The sequence below is a fragment of the Pelophylax lessonae genome (assembly GCF_965119305.1).
Source record: "Pelophylax lessonae genome assembly, chromosome: 5".
Taxonomy (NCBI): Eukaryota; Metazoa; Chordata; class Amphibia; order Anura; family Ranidae; genus Pelophylax; species Pelophylax lessonae.
This window is the reverse complement of record NC_138772.1, coordinates 119,884,579-119,906,854: the sequence shown is the minus strand read 5'-3', so window position 1 is coordinate 119,906,854 and position 22,276 is coordinate 119,884,579. Positions and strand designations below refer to the sequence as shown.

Sequence of the window (22,276 nt, the reverse complement as noted above, 5' to 3'; positions counted from 1 at the left end):
TACCTAGATATTACAAAATTGTTTACAAAAACAATTAGGTTTTTCTTTTCTAATAATAACTGCAAAAAGCTGACTGAACCAATATGCTGTACAAAATTTCTCTATTGTGAGTGGAAACAATTTATTATTGTGCATGCAGCTTGTCCAATGGAAATGCAACAACACTAAGGCAAAGCTACTAACAGTCTCTCTTTTGGAACCAAATCCTTTTGTCCTTATTTGCTCCTTAAATGTCCCGTTCTTGGTCTGAAATATAGACTTCTATTGAAAAAACACACAACTAAGTTACCCTATAGTGTAATACTTCTTTAATATTTTCAATCAACCTGTAAATGAGTAAATTTACTTTAATAAGTTAGTACACAGAAATGAAGTGGGGAGAAAAAAAACTCTTGTGGGTTTACCCAATAACGTTTCCAAAAATATTTTTTCATGCATTCTGTAACTGGAGGGGCAGAGGGGTGTGTCCTACATATATTTTTGCCTAAAGCTTCTTCTCCGTCATATCTCAGAAGTGGAGCAGTATGCTGAGGATGGCCGCAATTTACCCTCAGTAATTCATTAGCTCATGAAATTGTTGCCATAACTGAGAATTCTAAATCTATGATTTATGAAAGATGGAATATCTTCTATGGTCGTGTCTTTTTATACAGGCAGCAAAAAATTTACAGTCATAAACATTAGGACTGAGATAATAAACCTCAAAGCACATTTTTATTAGCTTTGGCTGTACATTTGCAACCAACTGAACCTCTGAATTAGGCCTTGTTCACAGGGGAATAATACAGCATACACCCGTGCGAGAACCATGTTTTCCCACACAGGGATGCACAGGTGTTCTGTGCATCCCCATGCAGGCAGGCCCATTCATGCCAATTGATTGCTGCAGCTGCACAGACACAGCCACTGCTTCTAATTTGACAGCCGTGCAGGAGCAGGTGCATGGTCCCAAAAGCAGACAGTGTGAGTTCAGGGCTGTGCACACATATGGCTGTCAAACGGAGTAGTGACTGTATCTGTGCAGTTGCTGTGTCTCAGCTGATGTGAATGGGACTGCCTGTATGCAACAGATGTATGCTGTAGGGATGGGATAAGAGTTTACATTACAGTAGACATGTGCCAGTCATTATTTTAGTCCTAATCAGTCTGAAATCCGATAAGCTATGGTCCCAAGCTTGGAAATAAGAACAAAATGTTTGGCTTTTTTAAAGTGTATATATGGTCAAAATGTAAAACCATATTTTAATTTCTTTACTGTATGTCAATCATTTCTAGGCTACTCCTATAAATCTGAACATCCTTAAAGTTTGTAAGCTTACTTTGTGAAGATCCCCACACAGTTACTTTCTTTGAATTCTGTGATACATATTTACTATGCTTTATCGGTGTCACACATTTCACAGAGTTTGCCTTCTGAACTACAGAGGTGCTGACAGGAGGAGTTTCAGGAGGCGGAGTCAGTACAGGAATCACTATTTGCAGAAAGCAAGGTACCATAGGTTATGTAGTCCTTAGAAATTGAAAGTAAACAGCAGAGGAGAAGTTGCAAAGCGTGCAGGGAATCCAAGAAGTCGTAGAAAGAGATGGCTAGCAGACAGGCAGAACTCACAACATGAAAAGAGATTTTTTCAAGAAAGCTTATATTGGATTGTCAAAATGAAATGCTATTGTTTGTATTGCTATGACAAAGTCAATGTTATAAATATAAGGTGTATGCTGTGACCACAGATTGCCTTTAATATTTGTGAAACCTATACTAGCAGAGGTCATAGAGAAGTGGATACAGATAACACAGAAGTTACAGAAAAGGGGGTCAGGAGACTAAATTACTTTCTTTGTTCAGAAACTAATTTCAAAGGATAATGCACACTTCCAGCACACTATTTAACTTAGCAATTACAGAGAATTATTCTATTCTCTATCATTTCAAATCAGGTTCTCCTAAACAAATAAATGCATTTCTGTATGTATTAATTAATATTTTTTATGACTCTATTAACATAGTATAGAATTATCCCCATTTCATGACAGCATGAAACTACTGACATGTCAATGAAAAGGCTAAATAAATCTATTGGTTCTTTGTCACAGTGAAGAAGACAGAAACATGTCACAGTATAAGCAATGAAAAGGCTGCTAACTAGAACACACTCCCTGCTGATAGCATGCACTGTTGGAGCTTCGGTTATTGCTTTCATTGTCTCCTGTCAGTCTCTGCATGAGGTTCAACTTTGCCACATTATATGCTGCTCATTTGCCAGCTTCTGGGGATTTTATATCCATGAGATACACAAAGACCACAGACCAGGTCAAAATATGTATGTATATGTACATAGTGTTTGTGCATTATTATTTTTTTGACTGTTGGGTTACACAGTAATACACTCTTTATGACAATTCTGCAATCATTTTATATAAATACATACAAATTATAGTTTCTTTACAAGAGTTCAAACACCACTTATTCCTTCAGCTTTTGAAATTTAGATCACCAGTGTGCACTGGGGGCTAGATCAGGAAAACTTACGTGTTGATTTACTAAAAATGTTGAGTGCAAAATCTGGTGCAGCACTACATGGAAACTAATCAGCTTCCAGTTTTTTTTTTGTACAAAGCTTGAGGGCCGGTTCACATTAGTGCCATCACAGAGATCGCATGTAATTCGGAACACACTGCTCCTAAATTACATGCGATCTCTGAGCGGTGCAAATTTCAGCCATACAGTTTGTATGGCTGAATTCGCACCGCAATTGCACTAAACACGCACATGACCCTTTTTTTTATCCGCAGCAGAATCGGATCGCATGCTGGTTCACACTAGTGCGATCCGATTCTGTGCGAACTTGCAGATCTCACTGCGATATCAAGTGGGGGTGTCATTAACTTTTAATTGACACCCCCTGCATATCGCATTTGGCAGTGTGAACTGCCAGGGGTGCGGATGCGATGCGGGAAAACGCTGCATATTCGCAGCATTCCCGCATCACAGAAGTGTGAACCGGGACTGACTGAACAAGTGAAGTTAGAAGCTGATTGGCTACAATGCACAGCTGCACCAGATTTTGCACTCTCCAGTTTTAGTAAATCAACCCCTTAGTGTTCTTCTCAATACTTTGCGTAGGCTGAACCACAAGTTTTAGTATATAACTGCTATTTCAGTATGTGTCATGTGTATAAAATGTATGCTTCTTTTAACCGCTTGCCGACCGCCGCAAGTAGATATAACGTAAATAAACGTCACTAGCCTGTGAGGCTCTGGGAAACGAGCGGGCGCCGCCGGAGGCGCGCTCCCGCGCGGTCACGGACCCCCCCGCGCGTGTGACCGGCGGACCCGATGTCCGCCGTTCACTCTGCGATCGTCGGGGGAGAGGGAGAAAGGCAGGCAGCTTGTGTAAACAAGCTGCCTGTCATTCTCCCCTGTGTAGAAACACTGATCATACGGTTCTACTACGTAGGACCGTTGATCAGTGTTCCTACAGCTCAAGCCACAACCAATCACAGTTAGAATCATGACCCTAGGGACATACACAGCCCCTCCCTCTCAAATAAAGTTAACCCCTTCACTGCCAGTGTAATTTTACAGTAACAGTGCATATATATAGCACTGATTACTGTAGAAATGTCACTGGTAACCCCAAAAGTGTCAAAAATGTCAGTCAAGGGTCCGATCTGTCCGCCCCAATGTCGCAGTACCGCAAAAAAAATCGCAGATTGCCGCCATTACGCGTTAAAAAAAAACAACAAAAATGACAAAAATCTTTCCCTTTGTTAGTAAACGCGATAACTTTTGCGCAAACCAATCAAAATACGCTTTTTGCGATTTTTTTTACCAAACATATGTAGCATAAAACAAATTGGCCGAAAATGTTAAAAAATTTTGATTTTTACTTTTTTTTTTGGGGAATTTCATTTAAAAAAATTTGAAAAATATTGTTATTTTTGCAAAATTGACGCTCTTTTTTTGTTTATAGCGCGTGATCAAAAAATCGCACAGGTGATCAAATACCACCAAAAGAAAGCTCTGTTTGTGGGAAAAAAAGGATGTCAAATTCGTTTAGGTACAGCGTTGCACAAACGCGCAATTGTCCGTTAAAGTCACGCAGTGCCGAATCGCAAAATACCCCCTGGTCTTTTAGCAGCCAAATCCTCCGGGGTAAAAAAAAAAATACATAATACCAACAGTTTTCATTAGCTATTTATAAAACTCTTTATTTAAAATAATTAATGCACTACAAAGTACTACCTAATATCCAGTACTCTGACATAGGAAATCCTGTCTTATTTAGGGTTCACTTGCCACCTCTTCTTTCGCCTATGTTATACCCTTCAAGCTAAAATTTCCAATTTAGCCATCAACCCGCCAACTTTTCCAGTTTAGTATTTTCTCCTATTTATATTTCCTTCTCTACTACTGCCCTTGTTTTGTTAATCTACTATTTTAGGCCTTATGTATACAAGCCTATGAAGATAATTCGCATTTTTTCTGTCAGAATTTGGCAGAAAAAACACCTCTAATTTATAATATGTATTAATACACATTTATGCATGTGACAGGAGACACTTTTAGTTGGGGGGCCCGGGGGAACCCAGATTACCTTAGAGAGGTTGAGAAATCCCTATCTCAGCTCCCTAGGCCCCTCTCATGTGTAAGTCACCCTGTGTCTATTAGGGGCACAGGCTGACCAAGAAAATGATGGACCACTGCTTAATGGACACTGAGAATATGGTTCAGATTACTTCAAATTGGACAGTAATATTTATTTACATTATAATGTACCTCAAGAAATATATAAAGACTTAATCCCACTTTACACTGTGAGACCTATAGCCTGTTGCCATGAAGTCTGTTACTCCTAAATAATCAAAGCATTGTCTAGATGTGGATTTCCATTCATTCATATTGTTTCTGTCTGGTGGCTAATTTAAATAACTCTTGGAAGATCCTCTATGATGGGATTATCCTCGTGTTAACTGTACCTCGTTATCTAATTATTGTGTGATGTTTTAGGTAAATATTTGGGTGGTCACTGACATACTTCTCAATTGCATAAAAAGCCTCTATTCTTGTTCAATAAAATGTTCCAGGTCTTATACAAGCTATTCTCAGCTATATCAGTTTTGTATGGGGGGCAGCTAGAATATCGGATATCTATGTTCAAGAGTAAAGTAAGCGGTATTCTGACGGTAGCACACAAGCACATTGTAGAGTGGCAGTTCCGTTACATTGGTGGCAAGCGGTGGGATGCTTCCTGCAGTCTGGGACATCCAAACCTCCACTGGAATCCAAGGTCTGAATAGCAGAAAAGGAAAGGTACAGATACCAGCCGCCGTGTAAGAGGAATTTGGAAGGAGGTGCGAGAGATGTGGACACAGCACAGAAGGTCAGTGTCAGAGCAGGTATTATTCAATCCGCTTGGACCTCTGGAAGGAAACGCTAGTCAGTGAGCAGTGATACTAAGGAAAAATCCTCCCCTCCATCCAGGAAAGGTACTGGTCGCAGTATGGATTGCGGGTGCTGTTTTTGGGAGATAAACTGCACAAGGAGCAGCCAGCTGAGTTAAGCAGGCTGGTCTGGGCAGAGATGCATTTCGAAGAGAGCTATAGAGCCCTCCGGGGGCATGTATCCCAAGCATGGCCTTGGATAGCGGATGATAGCACAATGGAAGGCTTTGGCTACAGCGGCTGGGACTGTTGTACGGGAAGCTGTCAGTGGACCCTAACTTTGGGAGCAATATTGAATGGTGGTTAGAGGAAAGTATGGATTACAGAGAAGAGATCCTGAACATCTCGGAAGTGTTCTGGGCACTGGAAGATATGGAGTTTCTGGACATTCAGGAGTGGGAGCTGGAGATTGCCTACAGATGGCTGCTAGACTCTGCTCAGCGCCAGGGCTGGGCTCCCCTTGCCTGGGAATATCCAGAAGTACTAGCTGACAGTCCCGAAATCCTGGCTGAACAGGAGTGCTTTGCTCCCTTGCACCCGCAGCTATGGAATCGGAGCTCTTATGGCGGATGGAGCAAGTGTTGACTGACCTTGATTAACCTGTTTCTGCACAGGATGAGCTTGGAAGGAGGAAGCAGCTGGGTAAAGGTATGGGAGAAGAGGAAGCAATCCTCATTCCCCAGCCACGGATTACAGATTTAATTGACTTTTCATCGGAGGATAAATCACCCGCCAAAGTGTTGGCACTGGGCCCAAGTGCCACCAGCCCATGCCCTGGACTTTCAGAAATTCCAGAGACTGGGGATTTAATAGACTTTTCTGCTGTGGAAGAACAACCTGGTGAGCATCCATAAAAAGAGCTGGTATCAGGGCCAAATATCACTGAGCTCTGCCCAACACCAACAGCAGCTTCAGCCTCCATGAGAGAAGAGTCGGTTGGCCTTTCTGCTACACCACTGACAGGGACATGGGATTTCCTGTTAGCAACATCTGTGGAGTGACAAGAAACTTCTCCAGCTAAAGCACTGACAACTGGACAGGGGGTCCAAGACCTCTGCCCCACACCTGCGGCAGTTCCGGAGGCCCAGGGTGAGAAGGTGGCGGTCACTCCCCAGCAGCAGATCAGGATCCAGGGGGAGAAGGAAGAGGAGGTTGTCTTCTTCCCTCCCAAACATTCAGTCAGAGTGGAAGAAACTGTCTTCCCTCCCCAGCCAGGATCTGTGCACCTGGGAGACGGTACCAGACAAAGGTTGTCCCAAGAGCCAGATGAGGGTAAGGAGGACAGAGCAGCCGACTCCCCTTCCCAGCAGCAGACGGCACCCCAGAATGATGACACCAACCCAGCAGAAGAGCTGGCAACAGAGCAGAGTGCTGCTGGCCTCTGCCCTCAACTAACAAAGGATGGGTTACCTGAGAAAGTGGATGGGACTATAGTCTCCACTTGTATACCCCAGGGATGCTGGGAAGTTGGCCAGATCCCCCAACAACCTGACGAAGTGAGCCCCTCCACCCTGTCTTCTCACCAGCAGCTGAAAGGACTCCCAGGAGAAGGGCCACTCCACGCTTCTCCCCCACGACGGGTATGTTCTACGAGAGAGGCAGAGGTTGGCTGGGTGAGTAATGCTCTCTTCGGGACAATTTTTTTGGGGTATTATATATTCTTGTTCAAAAAAATGTTCCAGATCTTATACAAGCTATTCTCGGCTAGTTTTGTATGGGGGTGGCTTGAATATCTGATATCTATGTTCAAGACTAAAGGAGAAACAGTATTCTGACAGAAGCACGCAAGCACATTGTGGAGTGGCAGTTCCGTTACAATGCACATATGGTGTTCAAGCATAAATGCATTCTACTGACCAGAAAAAAAAAAAAAATTCTGGCCTTGGGAATATATTTATGCACATGTCTACGTGCTTTCTTTTTGTTTAAAAGCTCCTCTCAAAACACGCATTTGATGCCATTTTTTTCTGCCTTGTAAATGCTTCTTTTCAAATATTCCTGTAAACACCTGTGTGTGCATGGCCACATGGGCTTACATGGAGGTGCTATTATAGGCATAAAATAAAAATGCTGAACGCTGTATAATTTTTTTTAAGCTCCATGTGCATGAGACTTAAAGGGTTTTTGTAAAATGCACTTTGCTTTTTACTATAACTAAACAGCACACATACTAAATGAAAATGTAAAAGTATGATATATTTAAAAGAAGCAAGATAAAAAAGGGAGGAGAAAAAGAAAGGAAATACCATGCAAGTGCTGCAATTGCTCTAATGTCTGATCTTTGACATTTCTTATATAGTGTCATACTGTCCAGTTAAATCACTACCTGCTTCACTGTACCTTTACAGTTATATAAGAAGACTAACTACTAGACTAGAAAAACTAACCACATTCTTTTTACTTTAACTTACCTATCTAGAAAAAAAATATTTTCCTAAGATGCCGATGTGCAGCCTAGAAGTCAGTTGCAATAATTTTTTGGTTTATTCACATTGTCATATATGCCATTCATTTTGCTAACCTCTATTAGGAAAGTGCACATTCCCCGATCAACAGCATACTGAGAGTTCCTAGAAATATGGTAAACTGGCAAAGGTCTCTTGGAATCCCGGGCATTTACTCTTTGGCCTGATGGACACAGGAAGTTTTTTTTTTTAACTCTCCTAGAAGCCAGCAGCATTTTTTGCCGAAAAAAATGTCTGATGCTTGTAAAAGTGAAGATGTCTGGTCCAGGAACCTTCCTTAAAAAACAAATGTTCTAATTTCTCTTCTATACTTTTCCAATCCCCCCCATCCCTTTTTTTCTCCAGACTTTTTATAATTTGATATAAAGTGATGTTAAACCCGCGCTAACTTAAGAAAAGTGGGGGGATAAGTGATGAATATATGACCAAAGAAAATTGATTAATAAATGCAGCTGCTGCTCACTAAGTGAAAAACTCAGAAAATATACATGATAATGCCCAGTGGGAGGGCGAAACACGTCGACGTATTTCCGGTACGGCACTTTGGAATCGTCACTTCCGGTTAACTTCCTGGCTAGCCGTGAAACGCACGCCGATAGCAGCGTTCTCGGAAGCTCCTATTGATTTACCTTGCAATCAATATCCTATGTTTGTGAGTATGTTTTTTTGGCTTCTAATAATAAATTTTAACAAACGTACTTCACTATTCCTGGTCTCTTGTTTATGATACTGGCCTTGTGGAGGAATCCCGGACCACCTTTGTCAAGAATCATCTGGAATAGTCTGATATCATCAAGGAGAAGTTCTGGTGCATTATTACATGCATTTGCATACAGGCTTTCTTGAACCTTTTTAGGGTCCATTCGTTCTGGTGAGTGGGGTACCTGGAGGGGTCACAGTCACCTGGAGCATGAATCTTTCTATGTTTGCACTGGAGCACCTTGCACTTTATTGATTGATCACCCATTTTGGACATTGTTTGAATTATGTTTTATTGAATATCTATTGAGCACCTACTTGGACACTTTGAAAATGTTTTATTGATTATTTACTTGTTTATTTTTTGGTGACACACTGTGCACTATTTTTATGCTAGCGCTGTGTTAATTTGGGCATATATATTTATTTACAATTTACTTTGCAAACTTGTATGACCTTTATTGAATCTACTAAGAAAAAGTATACATTAGCAGACATATTTTTGTTATCTTTGCCTATTCAATGTTTACACATGAAGCTATGTGTTATTCAAAAATCTTTTTTCTATATCTGAAACTAAACAAAAACATTGAACAAGAAAATGGCTGACTAACATCTAGGGTTCCATTGGAAAAAAGATAGGTTTTTGGAATCACCTTTTTGAAAACTTGTGCTGACTGCCTCAAGCAGTATGTATGGCACGTGTTCTATTTTATATGTGCCACTACTACCTTCTGGCAGGGTTGGGTGATCTGTACCATTCAAGCCACTTCTGAAAAAGGCCTGACAAGGACAAAGCTTGGCCTGTGTAACAGTCACAATGTAAGCCTTGCAGTAGTACTGTCAATAGAGATGTATATACACAGTTCTATAAATGAATGTGTACGTTTCTCTGTCACCCTAGTGATTGTTCCTGAATATGACAGATAAAATGGCACCTTGCCCCAAGTTAAAATATCATCAGACTCTCCATTCTGCACAGCAGATTTAATGAAGGAGTTGAAGTGGCAGCAAGTGAAAACAGCTTACAGCTATATACAGAAAGTGACGAGTCCTTGCCTGGTCTCTGTCTCCTTGTTCAGCTAGGAAGGTGTGTGCTGGAAACAATCATGTCTTATGTAACAGCCTCTTGGCACTCAACAAAAAAATATTGCTTCATGAAGAAACATTAGTTATATGCCTATTGGCAGTTACTGTCTTATTTGATAACATGCCAATAAACACTCTCTAAATTCTAATGGGCAACAAACAAAATGTTTTTAACCAAATAAAAAAAAGTTTTGGAGACCTGACTTCACCTCTACAGCAATTCTGATATTAAAAAGCATGACAACAAAATAAAATAATGTGACCAGTCCCAAAAAATGATTTTTCCCTTTAGAGTTCTATTACAGGCTCCTAAAGTAACTACAGCATATAGTGGAGACAATACAGTTTTGCGATGGCACTAGACATGTTGTACATGAATGCTTGTATACTGTATTGTATCCTGAAGGTAGTGTGGGATTGTTCATTTAATTAATTATATGGGCCACAATGTAATGGCTTGTTCTGCAACATAGCACTTATATTAAGTAATTATTAAAATACTAAACATCATGTTCAGTAAGGAATGGTTCCTTTAAATTGTATTAAATGTACTTCTTACAATACACAAATTTAATGCATATTTAAAATGCAATAATATCTTCCAAGTTGCAGATCTGGAGCATTGAGTTCAGTGAGATTCACTGAAAATCATATGTGATGCTAATAGGATAATATGTGGACATTCTGAACAATATTGATATATTGCTAATAATGAGAGCTTTTTTGGTTGTATAACATCTTTGGCTCAGCTTGTTATAAAAAAGACTCTCAGATATAGTCTGCCCCTAATTTAAAGAATTCAGCATCATTATTATGGTGAACACCCTATTGCATCCAAAACGTTGGAATTAGCAGGAGCAAGCCTGATGAAGGGGAACAGATAGAGTTGTAAGATAGGGGCCTATGGGTTTCTAAGAAGTTCTGATATTTTGGGGAAAACATTCTAAGTGTCCAACAGGGCCCAGGGCCTCTTTGTGTGTTGACGGGCTCCCCCAGCCTCCTATAGCCTCTCAATGTGAATACAGGAAGTAAAAAAGAGGGTGGATCTTTCCAGACAAAGACACCATCTTCTGCCTCTTCCCTGTTGATGTCTATAGATATACAAAGACATTGGCAAAACCAATGTTAGGGATGGAGATTAGTTGTCCAAAAACCCTAAAAGGCTTAAGAGCAGCTTTTGAATATTGAAAAAAATTACCTTTAAAAATGTATAGTTTATAAAAATTGGAAATGTATTAGTGATTCCATTTTATTATCAAAGAGACAAACTAAATGATTTGTTTGCTGATTGTTCCCCAATAGGATTTATTGGATCTTGCACCTTATATATAAAGCCTTTTTGTTGGCAGAACTTGCTTGTGAAATTACTGGACTGAAGTGCATCAGTGGCCTTTCACTTCTTCAAATCCAGGTATCATTAAGGACTGATGCAGCTGCCAGCTCAAATCTGTTTTTTAAATTTGCTAGATCCGGTTGACCAATTTATTAAAGTGGAAGTCCAGGCTTTTCCTAATTATTCTTAAAGCTGTTCCTACCTCTATTCTGGCTCCTATTCTGTGAAAAGAAGATGCTTATACTTACTCATTTTTGAGGTGCTCTGATCCGGTCACATGATCTCCCCAGATTCAGGGGAGAAGAGAGATCTCTGACAAAGGCTGAATTACCCATGCAGTGACGTCACCCATGGACTTACAATGAGGAATCCGATGTCCACTGTTAAGTATGCACATCTTTCTTTCACAGGGTTGTTGGAATAGGAGTTAGAATGGGGATGGGAGCAGGTTTAGGCATAGTTAGGAAAAGCCTGAAACTCCACTTTAATGTCATCAATGATTTCACATTGATTCCTATGATGTACCTATCATACTTGACCCCTCTTACTCACTACCTGCTAAAGTCTATGGTAATGAATAATAAAATATCTTCTAAACTATTTTAAGTGGTGTGATACATTGAAGATGGTAAAGGTTTATAGTTCTCTGTTACAAAATGCAACATTTGCAAGACTTTTCTTGGTTCTTTAGCAACATGCACATCCATGCTGTTCTAAAATGTTGGGAACTATATACACTATATGGCTAAAAGCAAGCGGATACCCCTCCAAAATATTAGGTTCAGGTATTTCTAGTTAGGGGTTCTGCAAATGCTACAGCAGACAAAGACAGTCTGGGAAATGCACTATTCTGTTCCAGCATTCCTGCACAGGGTGAAGACCAGCTTCATAGAGATATCGTTTAACAGTTTGGCATGAAGGGGCCTGTGTGACCTGCAAGATCCCCAACCTCAACCCTACCAAACACCATTGAAACACTAATTGTATGCCAGCTCATCACATCCAGGGATCAGTACTTGACCACATGAATGTGCTTTTGACTGAATGGGCACACAATCCTTCAGACACACTCTAATGTCTTTTGGAAAGCCTTCCTAAAAAGGAGCGGAATTTTATAACCAAAGAGGGGTGGGCAACTACAGTAAATGCCTCATAAATGCTTAAAGGTTTATTGGTCAGGACTTGTTGTACATATAGTGTGCCTCTGCAATGGATTTACTGTACATATGACAGTAAAATATAAACAAGTGATGTCCCTGCATAAATATTTGCAATATCTAATAGTAATAAGCATGTACAGCCATTCCATCCCCTAGGTATTTACTAAGAAACCCCAATTATACACAGAACATCACATCATTAGTTAATTCATTACCAATAAAGCAAAAAGCTTGCAGCTGACCTTGGCAGCTTTCCTTTCATCTTGATTATTCACACCAGGATGCCATGTCAGCACATGGAGCGATACACCATCACATTTAGGTCATTTATATTGTATTAAAAGAAAAACTTGAGGCGAAAGTACTAAACTTTAAAAGAGCCAAATTTAAGGGCTTAAATTGTGATTTAATGTTATAATTAGCATTCTGTTATTACTGAGCAATGAAAGGAAATTCTGTGCACTGTGCTAGTTGTTAGCCAGAGCTGGATCTGTGACTGCAGCAATAGCAATAGTATAAAAGCAATTAATGGCTAGGGAGTCAATGCCTGGCGTAAGCTATACTGAAACATGCAGCTACTAGAATGGGAAACCAAGAGGCAATTACTTGGAAATATCCTAGTGGTAAACAGAAAAGTGAAAAAAAGAATATCAATTAGGCTATAGACAAAATGTCACATATCAAATGGAAAAAAACAGGCATCTGATTCTAGGCAATGCAGACTGACTTCACTGGTTAAAATGGAGTCATTCGCTAAGGTTCAGTTTTTCAGCTACATTATGCACAGTATATTGTGGTACAGAAGTTATCTTAGCATACTGGGTTCCTGGGTTTCAATACTACCATTAGTTTTCAATTGCACCACCAAACCAACCAAAATGACCAAAACAGAGTATTCTTACTGAGGAAATTGACTTCCATAAGCCATGTTATACATGCATACTATGTATTACGCTCACGCTTTGCAATTCCATGCCATACATGCACTACTGTGTAGCATATCTCATAGAAACCCTTGCTACAGTCACATAAATGAATCACTGGTGATCTTTGGCTGTAGCCATAGCCTTGTCTCTGTCAAGCATTGTGAAAGTAGGTGGTTTATCGATCATACGCATGTTAAAAGAAAACTTAAACCATAGGAGTTTGCTACTCCTCAACATAAGAAAGAGAGCATGGTCTGAAACTGCTTTATAGGTGACACATCTCCATCCCTATTCGTACATAAAAAGAAAAAAAAAGCGCCCATGGGACTTTAAATGAGGTGGGTACCGTAGGCCATAAATACTGCATTTTATTTTGTTAATACATGGTAGACAGGATCAAACAGCAAACGTACAAAAAAGTATACATATAGGTCCATAACAGTATAGATTGCATGTAGGTACATAAACATCTTGAGGCTCAATGCATTTCGTGAGGTTTGACTTACTTCTTCAAGAGCAGATGCGTATTTGGTCTATAAATATAATACAACATATTATCAAAATACAATGCAGTGATCATAACATTTATTTAAAATGGACCTAACGATGGATAAGTACTCACATCGGCTGAGCCGGGATTAGAAACCCGTGCAACCCCCAGGTAGTGGCCGCAAACACCTGATCCGGGAGTTGAAGGAGTGGAACAAACAGACAGCCTCCAAGGGGGGACATGTGGGAGATAAGTGTCGTGTATCAAATGTGGGAAGATATCCCTTGTGCTCCATAGCGGTTTGCTGTAGCAAATATATATGTATATGCGTATATAAGAATATGTAAAAATAATGAAGTAAGGTCATCTACTATACATAATAATGGAATAAAGGGGGTATCTGTGTAATAGACATATACTAAAGCACAAGCAGGAGTATAGAACAAAAGATAAAAAGAAAAACGGGTGTGTAGTGAAACAGATGAAGACCAGAGAAGTGGAGGAAAAAGAAACAGAAACGGTATCACTGTTTCTTTTTCCCCCACCTCTCTGGTCTCCATCTGTTGTCCATAGTTGTGCTCTACTATATGTCTATTACACAGATACCCCCTTTACTCTATTATTATGTATAGTAGATGACCTTACATTATTTTTACATATTCTTATATACGCATATACATATATATTTGTTACAGCAAACCGCTATGGAGCACAAGGGATATCTTCCCACATTGGATACACAACACTTATCTCCCACATGTCCCCCCTTGGAGGCTGTCTGTTTGTTCCACTCCTTCAACTCCCGGATCAGGCGTTTGCGGCCACTACCTGGGGGTTGCACGGGTCTCTAATCCCGGCTCAGCTGATATGAATACTTATCCGTCGTTAGGTCCATTTTAAATTAATTTTATGATCACTGCATTGTATTTTGATACTATATTGTATTATATTTATAGACCAAATACGCATCTGCTTCTTGAAGAAGTGAGTCGAACCTCACGAAATGCATTGAGCCTCATGATGTTTATGTACCTACATGCAATCTATACTGTTATGGACCTATATGTATACTTTTTTTTGTATTTTTGCTGTTTGATCCTGTCTACCGTGTATTGCTATGAAAAAATAAAATGCAGTATTTATGGCCTATGGTACCCACCTCATTTAAAGTCCCATGGGCGCTTTTCTTTTCTTTTTATGTACTCCTCAACATAAATAGAAATGTGATCTACTCCTGCACGGTCTTAGGCTATGTGTATTCGATGTATTAAAAATACTTGACACAGTGGGGTTGATTTACAAAAACTGGAGAGTGCAAGACCAATCAGCTTCCAGCTTTCTTTTTTTGTCAAAGCTTAATTGAAAAAGCTAAAGTTAGAAGCTGATTGGCTAAGATGCACAGCTGCATCAGACTTTGCACTCTCCAGTCTCCAGTAAATCAACCCCAGTGTGCTTTTTAAAGTGTTCTGTTCATGGCTTAACCACTCTCCTTGCAGGCTTGCTGTGAGAAGCCACAGAAAGAAACATGCCTCTTTGGTTTGAATGCTGCAGACAGTGCCACAATGCCCCACCTTGAACTGAGCCATTCAGCTACGTTTACTCTGGTATTAGCAGGATGATTAGGTCAGGTAAAACTCACTTGCCAAATGCCCCCCCCCCCAAAAAAAAAAAAAAAAAACATGGAGTTACTTATCCCTCATTTATATATTTTACATGATTATCCTGTTAGGACTATATAAAAGCATATCGAGTTTTCCAAGGTCCATCAATTTAATGCAGATCTTCACTGCATCTGAGCACCACAAACCAAAAACACAATGTTATTCATTTTTAATATTCAAAGCAATCTCCCCCATCCATTCATGTATCTATGCTTTATTTTATTGAGAAATCACTTTGAAAAACAACCCCCTAGCATTTCTGGCCTTGGCCATCTTCAGTAAGGGCAAATGATTCATGCAACATTTACTTCCTGGAATCCATCTGCCCTTAGGGGAGTGTGCTTAGCTGAGAAAACCCCTTCTCCTCTTCTCCCCTCCTGAAGATTCCTTGGTTACTTAAAAAGTAACCCAGTTATTGACCCTCCTGAAGATTTCTGGAATGTATGACATCATTTGCCTAGGCAAGAAACGAGGAAGTAACTGAAGAAATGTAAAAAAACAAAGTTTAAAACAAGTAAATATGATGTACTTTCCTATCCATTTACTAATGCTAGCAGCATGAGGATTAAGAATAATCAATGTTGATTGGGAGAGTGAAGCCGAGATGAAATTTGTACTGTGTGACAATTAAAACGAATGTATCATTTTCTGGTATATATGTTATGTAAGGAATGTCATATAATGTTATGTAAGGAATGTCATATAATGTTATGTAAGGTGAAAGTTGTGGAACACAGGCACACGTTAACAAATATTTTAAACTTAAAACCCGATCCAGTAAATTTATACTGAAGTTCAAGTTGAATAAGCAGCCAAAAGTTGGGATTGACGATCTTTCAACAACATGAAAGCGCCAAGTTCTTTTACCTCTGCTGCAGGCTATAATGTTACACAATAAAAACAGTTAAACACATCATGTTTTTACAAGGGGTAACAAAGTGTTATGATGTGTTGGGTGTTTGAAATGACTTTCCTAGCCTGTTCTCCCTGGTGGTGGAGAGCGCAGAATGAATGTGTGGAGTTGGATTCTTTGGTATTTGTGGTGTCAGATGGTGACAAGCTCACAGGGAATGACTTATACTTATTGTACAGGAGTAAAGCTTTGCCTCAAGGTAATAGCATGCTTTGTTAATTTATTTTACTAAGTCAGCTATAGAAGCACACTCCATCTGTACCAAATTATATTGCCTTTAAAGATGACCTGCCAGCATGCTGATTTCATAACATGCTGCAGCTTTGGAAAATGAAACGGCTATTTTGGTATTTTCTCTCTTGTTCCATAGAACCTCTCTACATTTCTACATTCAGTATGATAAACTGAACTTTTCAGGGTAGAAAAATGGGAGCTGCCATGTACAGTCTCTGAGGCTTTCATCCTGATCCCAGCGTCATTACCCAGTGGTTCTCTAACCAGTCCAACATCCAGTCCTTAGATTTATAGAACCCTGCCAGTTTTAGTAAATTGACCCTATGTTTCCTGTATGCATCTCAAGGTTTAATTTGTAATTCCGACTGAAGTGTACATTTAAACATTTTCAATATGCACCACAAGTCAAGTTTTACACCACTTTTTATGGTGTATACTTAATAATAGAGTTTACTGAATAATAGAAAAATAACTCCAACTAGAGAGAAACGCAAAAGCCCTACTTTTTTTGAATCTGAAAGTCACATAGAAAATCCAAATGTAATTTAATCATTTTAGCTTAGTTTTTGCCATTTTGCTGCATTATCTACTGAAGCAAGATCTACCAGTACACTAAGAGCTTAAGGTTAACACGGAGCGATGGCTTGCCATGACGCACTGTTCCATGAATGTCAAACATACTTTTATCTTCTAAGATATTTCAAAAGCACTTTGCTACAAAAGAGAAAAGTTATTTCATCGAATACTATGGCAGTATTTTATTAAGCAGTCTTGTGTGAGCAAGTTACAAATAAGAATATCAGGCTTTAAGTAGGACAGCATGATGGTGTGGTGGAGAGCACTGGTACCTTACAGTGCGGGGTCCTAAATTCAAACCCAACCAAAAAAATTGTCTGCATGGCCTTTTATGTTTTCCACATGCTGGTTTTATTACATAATCTATAAGCATACAGAAAAGTCTGAGGGTGTGTGTTAGTCTGTGGTTATTAGAAATGTATTTTAGACTGTAAGCTGCTTCAGTATAGGGTACAGGAATGGTACAGTTTAATTACTCAGTAATGCACTAATGCACTGCAGAAATGATTGGTTTCATCTAATACAAACAAATGAGATGGCTTTTCTAAAAAAAAAAAAAAAAAAAAAAAAAAAGGTTCTTGTTGCCCAAAGTAACCTCATTCTGCACATCTTTTGTATGACTATTTGTTTCATTTTTACTTTCTATAAATATTACAAGCTTATTTTATGCACAAAGCATTTTGATAGCTATGGAACGCTTCATAACTTGGAGAATAAATTAGACAAGAACTATGCTGCTTTTTACCAACTTTGGAAATTTTGTGTGTAGACAGATTTGTGAAAATGCCACAAAATCCAAAATCCTAGGACATTTACCTTGCAGGAGGACCAGATTTTTTCTTTATTTGACTACCGCTTTAATGCATTCTATATATTTAGGTAAAAAACTCCCCACTACTTGCCCCCCCCCTCCCTAAACACTTACAGTATCTCAAAAAAGTGAGTACACCCCTCACATTTTTGTAAATATTTTATTATATCTTTTCATGTGAGAAATTACACTTTGCTACAATGTAAAGTAGTGAGTGTACAGCTTGTATAGCAGTGTAAATTTACTGTTCCCTCAAAATAACTCAACACACATTCATTATTAACTGCTGGCAACAAAAGTGAGTACACCCCTAAGTGTAAATGTCTAAATTGGGCTCAGTTAGCCATTTTCCCTCCCCGGAGTCATGTGTCTGGTTAGTGTTACAAGGTCTCAGGTGCAAATGAGGAGCAGGCATGGTAAATTTGGTGTTATCACTCTCAATCTTTCATACTGGTCACTAGAAGTTCAACATGGCACCGCATGGCAAAGAACTCTCTGAGGATCTGAAAAAAAGAATTGTTGCTCTACATAAAGATGGCCTAGGCAATAAGAAGATTGCCAAGACACTGAAACTGAGCTTGGTGATTAAGACCATACAGCGGTTTAACAGGACCTGTTCCACTCAGAACAGACCTCGCCATGGTTGATCAAAAAAGTGGAATGCATGTGCTTAGTGTCATATCCAGAGGTTGTCTTTGGGAAAAAGACGTACGAGTGCTGCCAGCATTGTTGCAGAGGTTGAAGGGGTGGGGGGTCAGTCTGTCAGTGCTTAGACCATACGCCGCACACTGCATCAAATTGGTCTGCGTGGCTGTCATCCCAGAAGGAAGCCTCTTCTAAAGATGATGCATAAGAAAGTCCGCAAACAGTTTGCTGAAGACAAGCAGACTAAGGACATGGATTACTGGAACCATGTCCTGGGGTCTGATGAGACCAAGATAAACTTATTTGGTTCAGATGGTGTCAAGCATGTGTGGCGGCAACCAGGTGAAGAGTAAAAAAACAAGTGTGTCTTGCCTACAGTCAATCATGGTGGTGGGAGTGTCATGGTCTGGGCTGCATGAGTGGTGCCGGAACTGGGGAGCTGAGGGTAAAGGTGATGGACTAGCCAAGCATGTCTCCAGATCTAAACCCTATTGAGCATCTGTGGGGCATCCTCAAATGGAAGGTTGAGGAGCGCAAGGTCTCTAACATCCACCAGTTCTGTGATGTAGTCATGGAGGAGTGGAAGAGGACTCCAGTGGCAACCTGTGAAGCTCTGGCGAACTCCGTGCCCAAGAGGGTTAGGGCAGTGCTGGAAAATAATGGTGGCCACACAAAATAATGACACTTTGGGCCCAATTTGGACGTTTTCACTTAGGGGTGTACTCACTTTTGTTGCCAGCAGTTTAGACATGAATTGCTATGTGTTGAGTTATTTTGAGGGGACAGCAAATTTACACTGCTATACAAGCTGTACACTCACTACTTTACATTGTAGCAAAGTGTAATTTCTTCAGTATTGTCACATAAAAATATATAATATAATATTTACAAAAAATGTGAGGGGTGTACTCACTTTTGTGAGATACTGTATATACCTGTATATATATATATATATATATAAAGTGAGAGAGAGAGAGATTTGTATATATATATATATATATATATATATATATATATATATATATATATATACATACACACACACAGACACTCACATATTGTTTCTTGTTTTATAAGTGATTACATGCCCTCTATTCTTAGCTGCATAAAGGGCTTAGGGAGCTGGGGGTGGAGTCAGCAGATTGCAGAGAAACAGCAGTACAATGGGCTATGAGGAAGGGGGAGAGGTGTCAATACAAGTCTGACCAATGGAGTACAGGCAAGCAGTGCAAGCAAAGAAGCAAACTAAACATGCAGGGATGGATGTGTTTCCATGCCTGGCGTGGTCAATTTGAGAGAGATGGGTTCATCATTGTGCTGCTTCATTTTCTAGTCATAGGCTGGGGAGGGTTCAGGATGATCTGTCCTCAGAGGAAGTGGGTTTAATGATGCTAGCCATCAGACTGAGAACACCTATTAGCCCTAAAAAGTACTTTGTGGAAAATCTCTGTACCTACAGAGATTGTTGCAGCAAAAGCTGGGTTTGTTGATCTTTCTTTTAATTTTTTATCTTGTTATTCTGGCTGTAGTTTTACTTTAAAGAAAAAGTAGAGCCAAAACTCTATGACCATACATCTCCTGGGGATCACAGGAGCTAAAGCCTGCTGTTGGCTGATGTCAGCCTCAGCCTCTTAGCACGCCACCGAAAGTCTAAGCCAGACGTTCCTGCACCCTGCACAACCCTGGGCTCCAGTGAGCGCTGGAGGGGCAGAGCAGAGAGCCAATGAATGACAGTAACTCTGCTCTATGCTCACTGAAGACCGAAAACTGAGCGATCAGCTGCTTTTTATTGCTCAATTCTCAGTTGTAGAGGTGGCAGGGGACAGATGCAGCATCTGAATAGGAAGAGTTTACCTGGTTTAGCCACAACAGCATTCTCAGGATTAATATTCTGCCAAGCTTACTAATCCTTCTTTAATCCCTCCAAGTGAAACTTCTGATAGGGTTCTTGCGAGACCTGAGAACCAAGTTCCTGAAGTACCTGGTAGGAAAACCAGCTTGATGAAAAAAGATCTATTCTGACTCTCCCAAAACTGAAAGGGGGAATAGGTATCCTAGACCTAGTCATATACCGTAAGGAAACCTAGCTAACCAAACTGGCTAACTGGTGTACATATAGTCTGACTTGAAACCCTGGGTCAAACTAGAACAAGCACTAATTGAGTCACCACTGACTGGACTTCCATGTTCCCTAGCAACATGGACTTACCAATTATCAACCAAAACCCACTTGTGGGTGCCTTGTTGCAGATAACTAGGGCTGAGTTCTGGTCTACATTCCTTTCTTCATTCCTGAGCCCAATGCTTCCCATAGTATGCTCATTGCTCAGCAAACTTCTGACACAGTCTCTCAGACTCTCAGTTCTTTACCCTCCTAAAAAATAGGGATCTTTTGACTTAATCACTTATCATCTAACAATTGCCCGATCATTAAAATAGACCTGAATACTAAATTTGCAACCAATCTAGACTTCTTACGATGCTCTTAACTTGGTGTGCATCTTCGTACCCTACCCAAAGAACATAAAATAAACCAGATGCTCAAAAGGCCTGTGCTTGTAATCACTTTGTAAGAAATAATACTTAAGGTCCAGTTAATGTCTAGTCTATCATGATGAAGAGGGGACCCCTGACACATGCTGGCTATTTTTCGTATTGTCCCTCTAACTTTTATTGGAATAAAGTTGTTGCTGGTCCTCTTAGCAGTGGTATGGCATTTCAGTTTCCATTTTGTTACATTATAATGGATTTAGGGCCATCTCAGAGCATGATTATTGACAGATTCATTCTAATTCCATCCAAAGCCTAAAAGGAAAAACTGTACTTAGGGCAACCAGAGATCTACAACTGCTTACTTCTTTCTGAGTTTGCTAGCTCCCTGGCTGCCACTGGCTTCATTACTTTGGGTTACAGAACAAGCATAAAGCATGTAAAGTCAGAATGAAGTCAGAAGCTCTGCTATACATGCTTGCCCCAGGTCAGTGACTCAATGTATTGAAGATATTGGATCTGCGTAAATAGCCAGGCACTGAGAATTTTCACAAAGACAACTCTAAGCAAATAACATCCAACATAACATTTCTGTAGCTTTATATATCAGATGAATGGTACTTCTCTTTGTAATGAACTCCTGTGTTTTTCACTAAATGTCAGTGTTTAACAAATATCACTGTTTTACTGTGTTTTTCACAAAATGTCTGTGATTAACAAATATCACTATTTTACCTAATTCATTTTTCTGTTAATGCAACGGGATGTGTGAGAACATCCAAAGACAGGAACTTATAGTGGAACATCTTGTCCCTAGATAAAATCAGCATGTGATGCAGCCCACCAAAACAAACCTGAAATACCAGCTTTTGGATGGACTCAACCTTTAACACTAAAGGTTTAGGGAAAGGGGAATCTAGAGGTGGCAATTATAGAGATTCATTTAGTTAGAATATTCCCAGCTACTCAATGTCTGTCAAGAATACAGAAAAATGGATGGATTTTTCCTGCACTGATTTGTCCTGTTATTTCCCACGGGTAGCAGAGGGCTGTCTGTCTACCCATATCATCATCATGTAATCCAATTTCTACAGGGGGACTGCTCCACTCCGGTCTGTGTTCACCATACAACACAAACTATGTACTGCTGCATTCCAGAACCCAAACCAACAAAACACTTCCCGAAAAACCACAATGCTGGGGGGACATTGTTCATCCCAAATAAAAATCATTGAACAATGTAATTATAAGTCTTAGTTTGCATTTTAAAAAATCAAGGCTACATTACAGTCATTATTAAACTACAATGTTAGTTCTCCTACTGAAGCTGTAAGAAATGAAC

General features: G+C 39.8%; 1 protein-coding gene across 1 annotated transcript in view; it reads right to left on the bottom strand.

The window, feature by feature from the left end:
• RAPGEF5 (Rap guanine nucleotide exchange factor 5) overlaps positions 1-22,276 on the bottom strand; it is a 473,922-nt gene that overhangs the window by 71,631 nt on the left and 380,015 nt on the right. The window lies entirely within an intron of this gene.